Source organism: Haliotis rubra, unplaced genomic scaffold (assembly GCF_003918875.1).
Source record: "Haliotis rubra isolate DU_JTF1 unplaced genomic scaffold, ASM391887v1 Scf2660, whole genome shotgun sequence".
Classification (NCBI taxonomy): Eukaryota; Metazoa; Mollusca; class Gastropoda; order Lepetellida; family Haliotidae; genus Haliotis; species Haliotis rubra.
The window spans coordinates 5489-22473 of NW_025766737.1; the positions used below are offsets into that span (position 1 = coordinate 5489).

The following is a 16985-nucleotide window of genomic DNA, read 5'->3' on the forward strand; positions in this document are numbered from 1 at the left end:
GAAATGAAGGCGAAGCTTGAATACTACGTGGTATGAATGTCACGATGCGTTCGCGCAGTGAAATACTATCACCAGCTATGCGCTTTCACGCAAAAGAGAACAAGGGAACTTTCAACTGCTTTGGAAACAAATTGAAAGTTGGAAAGTACAAGAAGTCTAAAAATACAGCCGTTTTCTAAAGACGACGTGGTGGAAAACCAGAACGATGCTGCGGAGTTCTCTACTTTCTCTTCAACAAAATTATGGTGATCAGTAACAGATCGGAAGATAGCGCTCTTGTCGATGCATTAAAATGTTGATGTTAGCGTGTTGTACCAGCGAGCGGCTGAGTTCAACGTGTGTGTGCGTGCGATGGTGTCATTTTGATATAACAATCAGAATCTGCTCGAGATAGTGAGAGCAAAACCCCCAGCCGGCGTAGTAACTACTTTATCGATATGTCTCACAAAATCCATACCGGTCTTCCTGTATTGCGGCATTTAGCCTGTATGCTGCAGCGTACAGTAGATTACGCAAACGGAAAACTGACAGATACATCAAATATCATATGCAAAACTAATCAATTAGTAAAAAGGTTCATGCGTTTCATAATTCTGGAAAAATCCCCGTAACTGTTCTCATGGAAAAACTGAGCATTTGTTAGCCCCAGTGACAGTGTTCCATCCCTATCATGGAGGCTGAGATTGACAGGGATTAGGATTGGGGTTGTGGGTGAGGTGGTAAAATGCTTGTCGTGATGCGATGATGCAGATCACCCAGTTATGGCCAACATCATCAGTCATTTAGAAGTTGTTGTAACAACGGAGTGATAAATAATATATAAAACGATGGACAAGGTCTCTAGATACCATGAGGTTTTACATTTCGGTGTTTACTAAGGTTCCAACATCATAAATATCAATTTTTGCATGACAAACATCATCCATGCAGGGGCCAGTGGCGGGAACAGTTTGAGAGGGGATGGTTTATCAAAAGTATTGAAAATCAAAATGAAATTGTAGTTATGGTAAGGTAGATATGGTTTCCTCAATTGAAAAAAGTGGGGCTAAACCCCACCCCCAAGGCCCCCTCCCCCTGTTCCTACTTTCCTGATGTACTCCATCATGCATGATAAGGGAGTTAGACCCTACACCGAAACAAGTTGTTCTCAGCTGTAATAAAGAAGTGGTTCAATCCATATATTGTAATCTTTTTCTTTAGGGTTGGTGGGGTAGCCTAGTGGTTAAAGCCGCTGACTCTTTGTCACTTCTAAGACCTTGGTCTGATTCCCACTTGGGTACAATATGTGAAGCCCATTTTGGTGTACCCCAATCGCTATATTGCTGGAATATTGCTAAAGGGGCATAAAAACTCAACTCACTCACTCATTATTCCTTATGTTATAGTTGACTCAGGGCATTTGACGTTAGTCACTTTGCTTAGAGAAACATAAGCATATCCAGTATCCAAGTAATGTCACCTAAGAAGCAACTTATAGGATATTATGTGCTATAGATATGATTAATATCCATTGCCTGGTTTATAAGAGATAAATACACAAAATATGTATGCTTATTGTATATGATAGAGTGAAAACCATGTTCACAGGGTAGCAGTAGAGACAGTTCAAGCCCCCTAGCCTAACACTATATCAATATAGATCTCTAGAGATCAATAATTATGATGAAAAATATCAATGGATATCAGCAATATAAATTTGAGGAAAATTGTAAAAAGATTGTTTAAGAAATCAGCAAATTTCACATCATTGGTTAGTAGTGACACTTTTTATGCATGGATTACTAAATAGTGTCCTGAATATTATTTAGAAATAGTTCTTATGAATGATGACCTAACACTGTGTATTTTGTGAGTAAATTTAAACAATATTTCATTACAATAGTTTATGTATGATATCATCGATGACACAATTTTCATGCCAGTGATTTTTAATATTTTTCCCATCAATGATATAAATGGGTATGAACTGACTAACGGGATTAAGATAACAGGGCTGCTGCATTGTTTAATAATTGTTTAATTGTTATCTTCCAAATGAATAGATCAATACTCATGATATTAAACACTGGACTGTCTGGTCCATATTTGATTTTTTGTTACTGCTGTCATATTGTTTAGTACAGCATCAGACAACAAAATCTAAAATCTGAACTTTATGTCTGGCAACCTGTCTTGACCACAGCAGAAATATAGTAGACTCACGAATACTGGATTTTCTTGGAACTTATTGTTAAGTCTTTTGTCTTATATGAGATTCTATTTGGAGTTATCTCCCCTTGACATCAGACATGCTGGGTTTGAGAACAAGTGGTCTTTCAAGCACATACAATATCTGTATTTTTAAAACAAGAATTGTTTGTTGCTTGTAATGTTCAACAGAATTTGTCCACAATAAGCTCCCCAAACATTTTAATGGATCATGTAATCCCCGCTTCTTGTATTTTGATAGATATTTAACAAATTTTGAAACAGAGATGCATGTAAATGCCACACGGTGTGGAGTTAACCTACAGATGACATCCCCTTGTCAGCATGCTGATGGGGTTAACTTCTATGGTCATGTGGCATCTGATCTTGGACTCAATAACAGACAATTTATTACTTCACATTATTTCATACCAATATATAGATAATAGTTGAAAGAAATATTCTAAATTCAGCTCTAAGATGAAAATTTGAGGTTGTGAATAGTTTTGTAGAAGAAATTACATGACCTTCTCGATCATTACAATAGTTTATGCATGATATCATCGATGACACAATTTTCATGCCAGTGAAACGAATACTGGCATGTTCCAATAAGATACATGTCTCGCCAGTCGATGGATCACGAAAGTTCAGTGAATAGTTACACAAAGACCTTAAGAGGGTAGTCTCTCATGCAGACCCTGAAACGAATGTTTTTCTCCAAATTTGTCTTCCATAGGAATTTGGAATCCTGGAGTGAGTGAGTTATGCTTTATGCCAGTTTTAGCAGCATTCCAGAAACATCATGGTGGGGGACACCAGACATCGGCTTCACACATTGCACCATGTGGGGAATCAAACCCTGTTTCTTTTTGTGTGTAATGAACAAACACCTTAACCACTAGGCTACCATCCGTCCGCCACTTGGAACTGGAATTTAATTCATGGTAATGCTAACACATTGTATTCCCTTTAAATGGACTCACATTTAATCTTTGATATGAAGGTATATGTTACAGAAACAAGCAGTTCTTAAATTTTCTATATTAAATATAATAAAACAAGCCCAGAGACTGAAATACTCTACACTTGCCTCATATACTTGGGCTTTATTGGATATATTTGTTCAAACTTGGGATTTTTGTTAATTTCTTATTTATTTTGACATTTTTACATATGACATTCAATGCATAATGAAAAATGAGGTATTGAAGGATGTTCTTGTTTACTGATCCTGTAATCAATTACACAGTCAAACTCAATATTATGCATAACTCAAGTACCTGTCGGTCCCGACCATTCCCTGTTATAGTTGTCATCATTTGATTCCGGGTTACACTAATTCGCTCTCCATAAATACAATACGACTTAAAAAGGAAATTTGGTCCCATAAGTTTCAAACAACAGCAATCTTGTATACATAAGCCAAAGTCTGTCAATGAGAAGTTGATTGGTGCAGCAAACTGATCCAATTAACAAAACCAGCTGGCTCACACCTTTCTGCCATTGACGGGTGAGTTCAAAAAGGCAGATTTAGTGATTTTACGGAAATCACTGTCTGTGCTTAATCAGACTGGAAACTGATAAGGTGCCCCTATTAGTGATATGGAAATCATTAGGATAAACAAATGCTTAGGGCGGGAGGAATTAGGACTGGATCATCTTTTTCTGCCCCCATAGACATTATTACCTATGTCCGGTAATAAAATGGATAAGTTGAATTTATTATTTGGTCCCCAGCGATTCGACTCATCGATTTGACTGTATATACAAGGATAGCTTGACCATGTTATCTTTTAGTTATCAAGATGTTAACATGAATTGGAAAATGTTAAATTTTGGAATCTTTCGCACACATTTGTTGTATATTTGGGGTGGACCATTAGGGCTCTAATCAGGCATAGATTACCAAAACAGGTCAAGAGGCAGCAAATACCGGGTCAGAAGTCAGATTGGGGAGGAGTCTTTCATCATCCTAAAGTTTTGTTGAGCATCACTTAGTGAAGCAAGTCCTTATTTCTAGGTAATATTTGTGGATTAGTTGTAATATATGGACTGTAGATATCACTTCAGTATTGTCAGAGATCAATGATATTTTGATTTGATTGTAAAATTATATCCTCTGACATTTTAACATTTTGCGGATGCTGTGTACTGAGGGTGGTGGTGCTGTGTCTAGTGTAGTCTGTCTCACAGTCCCTGAACCGTATTATTTTCCCTACTGCCAAGCCCTATCTGCAGTGCTAAAGCCATAAAATAAAGCAAGTCTAGATTTCCTCAGGTTCAATCTCTGGTCTCCCTGGGGCTCCTTATCAATTTAAATGGGCTTGTTTGTTACTATCAAAATTATATATATTCAGAGACTAAGCATTAGTCTATGTCTAGTGGTGCTGTGTGCTGAGTGGATGGTGGTGCTGTGTCTAGTGATGCTGTAATCTGGTTGGGCGGTGGTGGTGTGTCTAATGACGTTGTGTTCTGGATGGGTGGTGGTGTGTCTAGTGATGCTGTGTTTTGGGTAGTGGTGTGTCAAGTGGTGCTGTATTCTGGGTGGATGGCGATGGTGTGTCTAGTGATGCTGTGTTCTGGGTGGTGGTGTGTCTAGTGATGCTGTGTTCTGGGTAGTGGTGTGTCAAGTGGTGCTGTATTCTGGGTGGATGGCGATGGTGTACCTAGTGGTGCTGTGTTCTGGGTGGTGGTGTGTCTAATGATGCTATATTCTTTGTGGATGGCGATGGTGTGTCTAGTGATGCTGTGTTCTGGGTGGATGGTGGTGTGTCTAGTGATGCTGTGTTGTGAGTCGGTGGTGTTGCTGTGTCTAGTGGTGCTATATTCTGGGTGGGTGGTGGTGGTGAAAAGTGGTGGTGTCTGCTGAGTGGGTGGTTGGTGGTGTGTCTAGTGGTGCTGTGTTCTGGGTGGTGTTCCTGTGTCTTGTGGTGCTGTATTTTGGGTGGGTGGTGGTGGTGAGTCTGGTGATGCTGTGTTGTGGGTGGGTGTCATTGTGTCTGGTGGTGCTGTATTCTGGGTTGGGTGGGAGGTGGTGTGGGTCTGGTGATGCTGTGTTCTGGGTGGATGGTGGTGTGTCTAGTGATGCTGTATTTTGGGTGGGTGGTCCTGTATCTGGTGATGCTGTATTCTGGTTGGATGGTGGTGTGTCTGGTGATGCTGTATTCTGGGTGGATGGTGATGTGTCTAGTGATGCTTTGTTCTGGGTGGGTGATGGTGTGTCTGGTGATGCTGTGTTCTGGGTGGGTGATAGTGTGTCTAGTGATGCTGTGTTCTGGGTTGGTGATGGTGTGTCTGGTGATGCTGTGTTCTGGGTGAATGGTGGTGTGTCTAGTGATGTTGTTTTCATGGTGGGTGATGGTGTGTCTGGTGATGCTGTGTTCTTGTTTGGTGATGGTGTGTCTGGCGATGCTGTATTTTGGCTGGGTGGTAATGTGTCTAGTGATGCTGTGTTCTGGGTGGGTGATGGTGTGTCTGGTGATGCTGTGTTCTGGGTGGGTGATGGTGTGTCTAGTGATGCTTTGTTCTGGGTTGGTGGATGGTGTGTCTGGTGATGCTGTGTTCTGGGTGGGTGATGGTGTGTCTAGTGATGCTTTGTTCTGGGTGGGTGATGGTGTGTCTAGTGATGCTGTGTTCTATGTGAATGGTGGTGTATCTAGATGATGCTGTTTTCATGGTGGGTGATGGTGTGTCTGATGATGCTGTGTTCTTGGTTGGTGATGGTGTCTGGTGATGCTTTGTTCTGGGTGGGTGATGGTGTGTCTAGTGATGGTGTGTTCTGGGTGGGTGATGGTGTGTCTGGTGATGCTGTGTTCTGGGTGGGTGATGGTGTGTCTGGTGATGCTGTGTTCTGGGTGAATGGTGGTGTGTCTAGTGATGCTGTGTTCTGTGTGTGGATGGTGGTGTATGTAGTGGTGTTTGTGTTCTGGGTGGGTGATGGTGTGTCAAGTGATGCTGTGTTCTGGGTGGGTGATGGTGTGTCTAGAGATGCTGTATTCTTGGTTGGTGATGGTGTGTCTGGTGATGCTGTGTTCTGGGTGAATGGTGGTGTGTCTAGTGATGTTGTTTTCATGGGTGGGTGATGGTGTGTCTGGTGATGCTGTGTTCTTGGTTGGTGATGGTGTGTCTGGTGATGCTGTGTTCTGGGTGGGTGATGGTGTGTCTAGTGATGCTGTGTTCTGGGTTGGTGATGGTGTGTCTAGTGATGCTGTGTGTTCTGGGTGAATGATGGTGTGTCTAGTGATGCTTTGTTCTGGGCTGGTGATGGTGTGTCTGGTGATGCTGTGTTCTGGGTGGGTGATGGTGTGTCTAGTGATGCTTTGTTCTGGGTGGGTGATGGTGTGTCTAGTGATGCTGTGTTCTGGGTGAATGGTGGTGTGTCTAGTGATGCTGTTTTCATGGTGGGTGATGGTGTGTCTGGTGATGCTGTGTTCTTGGTTGGTGATGGTGTGTCTGGTGATGCTGTGTTCTGGGTGGGTGATGGTGTGTGTCTAGTGATGCTGTGTTCTGGGTTGGTGATGGTGTGTCCCGGTGATGCTGTGTTCTGGGTGGGTGATGGTGTGTCTGGTGATGCTGTGTTCTGGGTGAATGGTGGTGTGTCTAGTGATGCTGTGTTCATGTTGTTGTGGATGGTGGTGTATGTAGTGGTGTTGTGTTCTGGGTGGGTGATGGTGTGTCAAGTGATGCTGTGTTCTGGGTGGGTGATGGTGTGTCTAGAGATGCTGTGTTCTGGGTGGATGGTGGTGTGTCTGAAGTGATGCTATATTCTGGGTGGATGGTGGTGTTCTGTAGTGATGATTGTGTTCTTGGTGGTCGATGGTGTGTCTAGTGATGCTGTGTTCTGGGTGGGTGATGGTGTGTCTGGTGATGCTGTTTTGGGTGGGTGGTAATGTGTCTAATGATGATATTTTCTGGGTGGGTTGGGCGGTGCTGTGTCTAATGATGCTATTTTCTGAGTGATTGGTAATCCTGGCTTCTCAAAACATAAATATCCTGTTCCTGAAAATGCTGTGACACAGTTTGTTCTGAGGACAAGAAACAGGTATTTGCTGTGTCTGGTTGGTGTGCTGGTTGGGTGAGTGTGCTGTGTCTGGGGATGATGTGTGCTGGTTGGGTGTGTTGCTGTGTCTGGGATGATGTGTCCTGGCTGGTTGTGGTGTTGCTGTGTCTTGGGATGATGTGTGCTGGTTTGGGTGGTGTTGCTGTGTCTAGGGATGATGTGTGCTGGTTGGGGTGGTATTTGCTGTGTCTAGGGATGATGTGTGCTGGTTGGGTGGTGTTGCTGTGTCTGGGGATGCTGTGCCTGGTTGGGTGGGTGTTGCTGTGTCTGGTGGTGCTGTATTCTGGGTGGAGTGGTGGTGGTGTGTCTGGTGATGCTGTGTTGTGGGTGGTGTGTGCTGTGTCTGGTGGAGTGCTGTAATCTGTATTGGATGGGAGGTGGTGTGTCTAGTGATGCTGTGTTCTGGGTTGGGTGGTGGTGGTGTGTCTGGTGATGCTGTATTTTGGGTGGGTGGACCTGTATCTGGTGATGCTGTATTCTGGGTGGATGGTGGTGTGTCTAGTGATGCTGTGTTCTGGGTGGATGGTGGTGTGTCTAGTGATGCTGTGTTCTGGGTGGGTGATGGTGTGTCTGGTGATGCTGTGTTCTGGGTGGAATGGTGGTGTGTCTAGTGATGCTGTGTTCTGGATGGTGAATGGTGGTGTGTCAAAGTGATGCTGTGTTCTGGGTGAATGGTGATGGTGTGTCTAGTGATGCTGTGTTCTGGGTGGGTGATGGTGTGTCTAGTGATGTTGTGTTCTGGGTTGGATGATGGTGTGTCTAGTGATGCTGTGGTATGGGTGAATGGTGGTGTATTTAGTGATGCTGTGTTCTGGGTGGGTGATGGTGTGTCTGGTGTGGCTGTGTTGTGTTCTGGGTGTGTGATGTGTCTAATGATGCTATTTTCTGGGTGAGATGGTGAAATCCTGTGTCTAATGATGCTGTGTTCTGGTTAAGGTGATGGTGTGTCCTGGCTGTCTTGTGATTAACATATATTCTGAGGTGGATGGTGGTGTGTGTCTGGTGATGCTGTGATGTTGTGTTGAAAACAAAGTGTCTGTATTTTGTGGTGGAATGGTGAATTGTGTCTAGTGATGCTGTGTTCTGGGTGGGTGTTGGTGTGTCTGGTGATACTGTGTTCTGGGTGGGTGGTGGTGTGTCTAGTGATGTTGTGTTCTTGGGTGGTGATGGTGTGTCTGAGTGATGCTGTATTCTGGGTGGTGGGTGTGTAGGTGATGTGTGTTCTAGGTGGTGTTGCTGTGTCTGGTGGTGCTGTATTCTGGGTGGGTGGTGGTGGTGTGTCTGGTGATGCTGTGTTGTGGGCTGGAGTGTTGCTGTGTCTGGTGGAGCTGTATTTCTGTATTGGATGGGAGGTGGTGTCTCTGCTGATGCTGTGTTTTGGGTTGGTGGTGGTGTGTGTAAGGTGATGCTATTTTCTGGTGATTGGTAATCCTGGCTTCTCAAAAGGATATTGTACATCCTGTTTCCTGAAAATGCTGTGCTAAGACAGTATTTGTGTCTGAGGACAAAGAAAATAAAAAGTAAGTTCAGAGTTGTGTGCTGGTCTGGTGATGCTGTGTCTAGGGATGATGTGTGCTGGTTGGTAGATGTTGCTGTGGCTGGGATGATCTGTGCTGGCTGGGTGAGTGTTGCTGTGTCTGGGAATGATGTGTGCTGGTTGGGTGGTGTTACTGTGTCTGGGAGATGATGTGTTCTGGTTGGGTGGTGTTGCTGTGTCTGGGATGCTATTTATTGTTCTGGTTGGGTGATATTTGCTGTGTCTAGTGATGCTGTCTGCTGAATTTGACACAGTGGTGTTGCAAGTGTCTGGGATGATGTGTGTGCTGGATTGGGCGGTGTTGCTGTGTCTGGGGATGATGTGTGCTGGGTGGGTGGTGTTGCTGTGTCTGGGATGATGTGTGCTGGGTTGGTGGTGTTGCTGTGTCTAGGGATGATGTGTGCTGGTTGGGTGGTGTTGCTGTGTCTAGGGATGATGTGTAGCTGGTTGGGTGGTGTTGCTGTGTCTAGGGATGATGGTGTGCTTGTTGGGTGGTGTTGCTGTGTCTAGGGGATGATGTGTGTTCTGGTTGGGCCGGGTGTTGCTGTGTCTAGGGATGATGTGTGCTGGTTGGGTGGTGTTGCTGTGTCTGGGGATGATGTGTGCTGGTTGGGTGTTGTTGCTGTGTCTTGGGATGATGTGTGTCTGGGGATGATGTGTGCTGGTTGGGTGGTGTTGCTGTGTCTGGGGATGATGTGTGCTGGTTGGGTGGTGTTGCTGTGTCTGGGGATGATGTGTGTCTAGGGGATGATGTGTGCTGGTTAGGTCTGGTGTTGCTGTGTCTGGGGATGATGTGTGCTGGTTGGGTGGTGTTGCTGATCATGTCTTGGGATGATGTGTGTCTAGTAATGCTTTGTGCTGGTTGGGTGGTGTTGCTGTGTCTGGTAATGCCGTGTTCTGATTGGGTGGTGGTGCTGGCATGTTCTCTACCTATATACAGTATTCCTGAAAATGCTGTAAAAACAATTTGTTATTTCCAGATCAAAATCTGCCTGTCTCATTTTGACACATGACTGATACACATTGTAAAACATCATGCTGTGACACTAGTTTCAAGCAGCAAACAGAAACACATGTAAACCTTACCAAGATATACTTTGTTTACTGCTACTTTGACATCACCCATGCAACTTTGTGCTATTAGTCATACTCTAACTCCTGAGTCTGTTGATCCACCCCTCTGTAAGGACAGAGGTTTCTCCTTTAATGATATCCTGAACATTTCATTATCATTGTCTGGATGTGACTGTCCAGTGATCCAGACCATCAGGATACGATGCTATGTCATTATCAAGTCTAATTTTTAATTTAAAAAATTGGCTTTTTATCAGTAAAAGATGTAACGTGTACTTGAGATGGTCCCCCGTTACGTGTACAAGTGACTACCTGAGAGGGGTTCACACATTCGCGTGACTGCCTGATCCCAGACAGGGAAATTCTACATGTCACACAAAAACGCGTTTAAAAGTGTTATTTATGAATATAATGAAACAAAATTTGCTACAGTCATTGATAGGTGTTCAAGTTATTGATTGACATGAATGATAACAAAAAAAGAAAACATTAAATAGTCAAATTCTGACAAAAATGTGTAAAATTTAAGCAAATTTGACAAGTTTGAACAGCGAATTTCAACTATGTGCATATTTTTCAGAAACTTACTTTTCGTATTTTCTGAAAGCTCATTCATCGCAGATTCAAAATATATATGCAGCTTTCGAGGCACAACAACGCACACCCGTTTGTTATTGTGTTGAAACATGTTTACTCTCTTCAAAACTGAGCAAAACCGTCTCATTGAGAAGTGACTGGGGAAGCAAGTCATTAAGGGGAGGTAACTGATGCCTGACTAATTTGTTCTGTCAAAATACGAAATGGTTATACATGTGAGTGGCCAGTCCACCTCACTTATTCGAGGTAACAATTATTTAAAAAACTGATTGCTTAATTTATGAAAGTTTTGATATGATTGAATGAAATATATCTTTCATTCATTGCTCACTCAACCATATGACATATTCTATCTGTAGTGGACAAACAGGATGGACAAAAAAGACTGGGCAAAGATCCAAAAGAACTGGGATTATCTGAGGAAGGAACTGGCCGCTGTCTACCTCCTCGATGACCTCAGGTCCTGTTCGGATGATATACTGACAGATGAAGATGAACAGAGGGTGAAATATGAGCCAGTTGATGTTGACAAGAATGAGAAACTGCTGCGTATCTTGAAACACAAACCAGCAAGCCTAAATGCCTATAAATGGTTTCTTGGTGTTGTTAAGAAGCATCAGAAATACATCTATGATCGACTGCAGGAGACAGAGCTGGATGCTAGTGATGTTACAGGTAAGAGTGAGTGAGTGAGCTTAGTTTTACGTCACATTTAGCAATATTCCAGCAATATCACGACCGGGGACGCCAGCAATGGGATTCACACATTGTACCCATGTGGGTAATCAAACCTGGGTCCTCAGCGTGATGAGCGATCGCTCTAACCCCTACCACCCCCTATGTGAAATGGAAATCCACTGGACTAATGAAGCTGAAACTTCTTTGTTTGTTCTCTTTACCGATGGCACCTGTTTTCAATATGACCGTGGGAGGTCAATGTGAGGTAATGAAGTGATGTCTTCCATCATCTGTCATTATTTGGCCTTAAAACAATTGGGACTTGTCTCTGAAATGTCCTTATGGATGTGGAACCCAATGTTTTGTGGTTTTGTTTTACTGTACTATGTGTTATTTCTTTTGATGTACATAGAAGGGACATAATTGTAAAACTAATGGAAACATTACAACCCGATCTATCATGAAGTTTGGCAAGGATGAAACTGGACTTCTACAGCCAAGTTAACTTCTTTGAGTGTCATTTTAGAAGTTGGGAAGTATAATATAGAACAAATTTTATGTATAACAACTTCTTTTATTCATGTGAGTGCAACGTTTTGATACGTATTCTTGTGCCGTTGTCAAGCATGACATTTGTTATCCATAAAGTTTGTTCTATGTTATAGCCAAGTTGACTATCATCCCTTGAGAAAATTGCTGACAAACATCACTCACTCATTGCCAATTTCAATACTGCAGACTAAATCATATTTGCACATCTCTGTTAAAGATGAGCCCAGCTATGACATCAATAGCCAGGTGAGAGAGATCCTTCTGAAGAACTTTGTCGATGAGGCAGGAAAAAGCTGCACCTTGCCTGAAGTGAGGAATGCTGTCCGTGTACTCAGGGGGAGAGGCATCAACTTTGACTGGAAAGATGAAAAACTGAAAGAGTTTGTCATTGAGGTCTTCTCGGGAGTTATCTTTGAGCCAGGCAAGAAGAAGAAGGTGTATCCTTATCAAACTGCTGATAGATTTGTTGGAAATGTTTGATTTTCATACTAAAAAGGTGTTATCTGAATTTGTAAAGCTGACATCCTGAAATGTTAATATTAAAAGTTTAAAAAATGTTGAAAATACTACGTTAGGTTGTTCCCTGTGAGTTTGAAGAGGTTTTCCTGAGATTAGCTTCTGGGGGAGCTGCATATACCATTCATTTCCTTGACTCAGAGAGTCCAACATTTTTTAACCTTGGCACAAAAGAAGAGAAGTCAATAGTTCCTGAAGTACCTTCACCACTTGAGGTGCCAACTACTACAGTTCCTGCAGCTACTAGCCCTGGTAGTGGTGAAGAGAGTGGTGCTGGAGTACAGTCGCCTGGTACCAATAATGGTAAGACCATTACAAATTGACAAATTATGTATGCTCTGGAGTGTAAATGTTCTCAGTTCATAAAATGTATTTTCCTCGGGTCAGTTGTCCATTATGATGACTGTTCCTGGAGTTGGTTTGGAGTTCCATGCGAAGCTTTTCATTTAAGTCTTTGAAGCATATAACGTGGTGTTATTCACAGAGAAGAGTTGTGTTTCTGTGTTACTGAAAACCTATGATTGACTTTGGTGAATCAAAGCTTCTGTTGTTTGTCAGGATAATGTCTCTGCTTTGTTACCTTCATGATTGAAATAAATGTCTGAAACCTGCATCATTTTCTCTCATATTAATCTGACATGGTGTCCTGTTATTCTGTTCCAAGAGGCATACAAATTCAATTACACCATGACAACAAAGTTTAAATTAACTGTGAGGACCAACTGAGAATCATGCTCTTCTGCATTGTTTTCAGCTTCTAACCATTTTTTGCTATTTTCTTTTCAATTCAGAGCCTCCAAGTCACCTCAAAGATATAGAATCACTGACAGTTGATGAACTTATAACATATCTAAAACCAATTTTTAAGAGCCTTGATCTTGATGAAGATTTTGCAGAAAAATTCAGAGCATTAGAGATTGATGGAGTTGTGTTTCTGACAATGAAAGAAGAAGATTTCAAACAGGAATTCTCCAGTAAAGAACTCTCATTTGGGAAGAGACGTAAACTGATGTTAAAAATTAAGGAGATAAAAGAACAAACGACTGAAATTCCAAAGCAGAAGGTTATACTACAAATGGCACCAGGTAGTGTGATGGATAAAGTGGAAATAAGAGCTGGTGCAGTTCCGAGCCAACATTATGTGGGTAGCATATCAGCAGGATCCATTGCTGGATCAATAGCTGGACCTGTTTACAAAGAGCACTTCAGACGGTTTGATTCAGCTGTATCTCCCACAGATCGATACACAAGGGGAAGATTGATGGAAATATCAGGCTACTCTCGAGAGAACATGATCAACCCTGTAAAGAAGTTCCTGCAACTTGAAAATGGTGAGAAGAATGTGTACAGAAGGATTGCCAAAGAAGCAGTGATGTTTGCATCTGCTTGCATGAATGACCGAACCAATGGGACACTGTACGTTGGCATCAATCCGTTGCCTACTGATCTTGGTCAGGGACAAGTTGTTGGAATTCATCTTGACAGAGAGAAGTGTGAAGACACCATCAGGCAACTGATTGCAGAGGCATTTTATGAAGATCAGCAGGAAATTGCATTTCAGGCAGTTCGGTCTGCAAAGTTTATTGAAGTAGCTGATGCTGAGTCACAAGACAGACCACTCTGGGTGTTGGAGGTTGATGTTGTTCCCACTGGGAAGGTTGTGATGGAGGAAGCCTTCTTTGTTCGGGGAAAGATTGTAGGTGGACACAAAACCAAGAAAGAACAGTTGTACAGATTAATTGATGGAACTGTGAAATCGCTTTCTGAAAAAGAAATTTATGATTTCATGAAGAAGAAGAAGAGCATAACAGAACTGAGACTTCAGCAGGAGATCCAATCATCAGCTTCCTATATTCCACCAGATTTGAGGAAGAAGATTCTGAATCTGTTTACAGGTGGCAGTGAAACAATAGAAGATGAAATGTATCCAGTTTTACTGATGAGTCCACTGGATACATCCATGGATCATAGCTATATTGAAGAAAATCTGTCTTTCATCCAGTATTTTGATTCCAAGGCTATATTTGATTTTGATCCAACCAGTGATTCCAATGGGATCTATTCTGTCAATGAAAAGAGCAAGTTTATGAAGTCCATACAACTGATAACTTTGACAAAATGCAGAGGAATACTCAGATAAAGTTCTAGAATCTCTAAAGCTGTCAACAGAAAAATCATGGATTTTTGCAATGGCTACAGTGGACTTTCAAAAGAAGAAATGCAAGCATATGATTGGAAACAGAAGAGATTTGAAGGTTTCAAAGAGGCTTTGAGGTTCTTTCATTCAGGCATTCCACTTGGAAGGGTATGCTATTGATTCTTCTTCTTTTCTCCAAGAACTATGAAGTTCTGCTGGAGGCAGCTGATGAAGTTATTCTGAAGTTTAAGGATCAATGGATGGTTATTGCAGAATCTGAGGAGATAGCCAACTTGTGGATGGAGGAACTGACAAGGCGTCATGTTGTATCAAAGAAGTCTCTTGAGAACAGATGTGTTCTTGGGATGCCATGGAGACATGTCAATACGACATTCACACACATTATCAATCCAAAACAGGCAGGAACATGTGAGCTGCCAACTTCTTCTGGAGCCTTCTGTACTCTAAAGGAAAAGAACATAACTGAGATGAATGATCTGGAAATACTCAGCTGCACCGAATGTGAAGAAAATGAGGAACTGAAAGACAAACAGTCCAGAGAAACATTACGAAGGAGTCTTGAAGTGAAATTTTCAGAGGAGGACAAGTCCATTGGATGAATTTCTGGTTCAGAGATAATCATGTCTTGAAGAGACATCAACACAAAAGATCTCATGAGAGGGAGGTTGAAAATGCTCTTGAAACCCCAACCGGGATGACGAAGATTTCCGGGTTAATTTAGTCACGCTGATGCACCAGCCAGGTGCAGGTGGGACAACATCATCAAAGCAAGTTCTCTGGGAACTGAAGGAAAAGTACAGATGTTGTGTAATCAGGAAGATTACTGGTGAAACTTCAAGTCAGATAACAAAGTTACTTTAGAAATTATGATGAGCCAACAACAAAAGAAACCACCATTGGTTCTCATACGACAATGAAGAGGAAGATATAGGGTTCATCAGTTAATTCTGGAACTGGAGGAGAGGCAAAAGTGGCCTCTAGATATGAAGAATCCTTTAAGGTATTCTGTGTTGTCCTGTGGTGTCGAAAGAGGTGTCAAACTGACAAGGTCTCATGAGGACACTAAGGTTCTCCTGAAGCATGAACTTCAGAAATGGGGAATTGGAATGGTTTCAGAAGAAATATGACTCCCTGAAAAGAAATTCAATGAAGATAAAAGGTTGATCCCAAACTCCTGATTTCGTTCAACATCCTGAAGACAAACTTTGACCCTGCCTACATCATGAGAACTGTCAAAAGAATTCATGCGAAATTGATGACACCAAAGGAATCAACACTTCTAAGATTCCTGTCCTTGATCAATGCATATGACAGCGATTTTCAAAACAATTCCCATTTCAAGCTTTTGACCCGATCATTGGAATGCGGTCAAAGCAAAGGATAATGCAGTTTGGAATATTAGAGAAAATTGGATCAAGGGGAAAAGGATGGGAAACAACTATGAGCTTTTATCATTGCATATGTCTTGGTGAATGAATCATCACAAAGAGGTACCCATGGAACGCTTATATAAAGACTAATACCGGATCAGTAATCTCCTAGCAAAGGAAATCCCTTGACTACATTCTAAGGAAAATAACCTTCAGACCAGTGAGATCATGCTTGAGTTTCTTTCCTCATCGATATTTGACTGTGAAAACAGTAGCACTTACAAACTGCTGAATATCATCCAAGAATCTTGTGAAGCAAAAGGGTCATGCAGAAAGGTGGAAGACTTGTACAAGTTTTCACAACTTATATTGGATATCAACAAATCTGAAGGAGCTGACAAAGCTGCTGAAATTTAATCACTGAAGTTTTCAGGAAGACTTGATGACCTAACATGATTGCCCAACAGATAGCAAGATTCTAAACATCCACACAAGCAACTGGTCTGGAAGCTGAGAAGTATGCCAGAATTGCAACAAAAAAGTAAGTCCTAAAAACTCATTCCTGTGGGATACATATGGACAAGTGTACAAAACAACAGTTGTTGGATCACTATGAAAGGAAGAAAGGAATGAAAATCAGAAATGAAGATGCTAATTTGAGATCATTGAAATTGCAAAAAGGCCATGGAAAGTATTTAGAAAAGAGTGAAAGTCTTAGTGGTGAAACTGAGAGAAAAGTTTGATGACAAATCATGAGGTGGCTACCTTTGAGAACTAAGGGTCATCTTCTGCCTCCTGAATACATTTTGCCACTTTGAGAGCTTCACAGGTGGAGAAGACCTTCACAAGTTTCTTGTTAATCAATCTATAAGCCTGACTCTCTTCTCATTTCTGGACAGAGACGAAGAAGGAATGATAGAAATCACTTGGTGAATCAGCTTCTTTAGGAGTGATTCGGAAGCTGGAGGATGAGATGGTACAATTAAAAGGTGATACAAGGGTGGAATACAGGCCAGACTGGTCGTTTGACAGAAAACACTGATTATATTGAAAGAAAATTTAAATACCCACTTTGGAGAGGATTCAGATGAGGTACCAGAATTTCTAAGCATTGAAGATGCTGAAAGCGAAGAATATAGAAGACGACGTTAGCGGAGAATGGGTGTAACTTCAATACAAGGGGCTCTTGCTTTCCTAGCATGAAGATGATTGGGAAAAAAGTCTGGTGGCAGCCCTTGATCTGATGAAAGAAAA

At 42.0% G+C, this 16985-nt stretch overlaps 1 pseudogene; it reads left to right on the plus strand.

Moving 5' to 3' along the window:
- Nucleotides 1-311: 311 nt before the first annotated feature.
- On the plus strand, nucleotides 312-16883 carry LOC124280382 (annotated as a pseudogene).
- The last annotated feature ends 102 nt before the right edge of the window (nucleotides 16884-16985 follow it).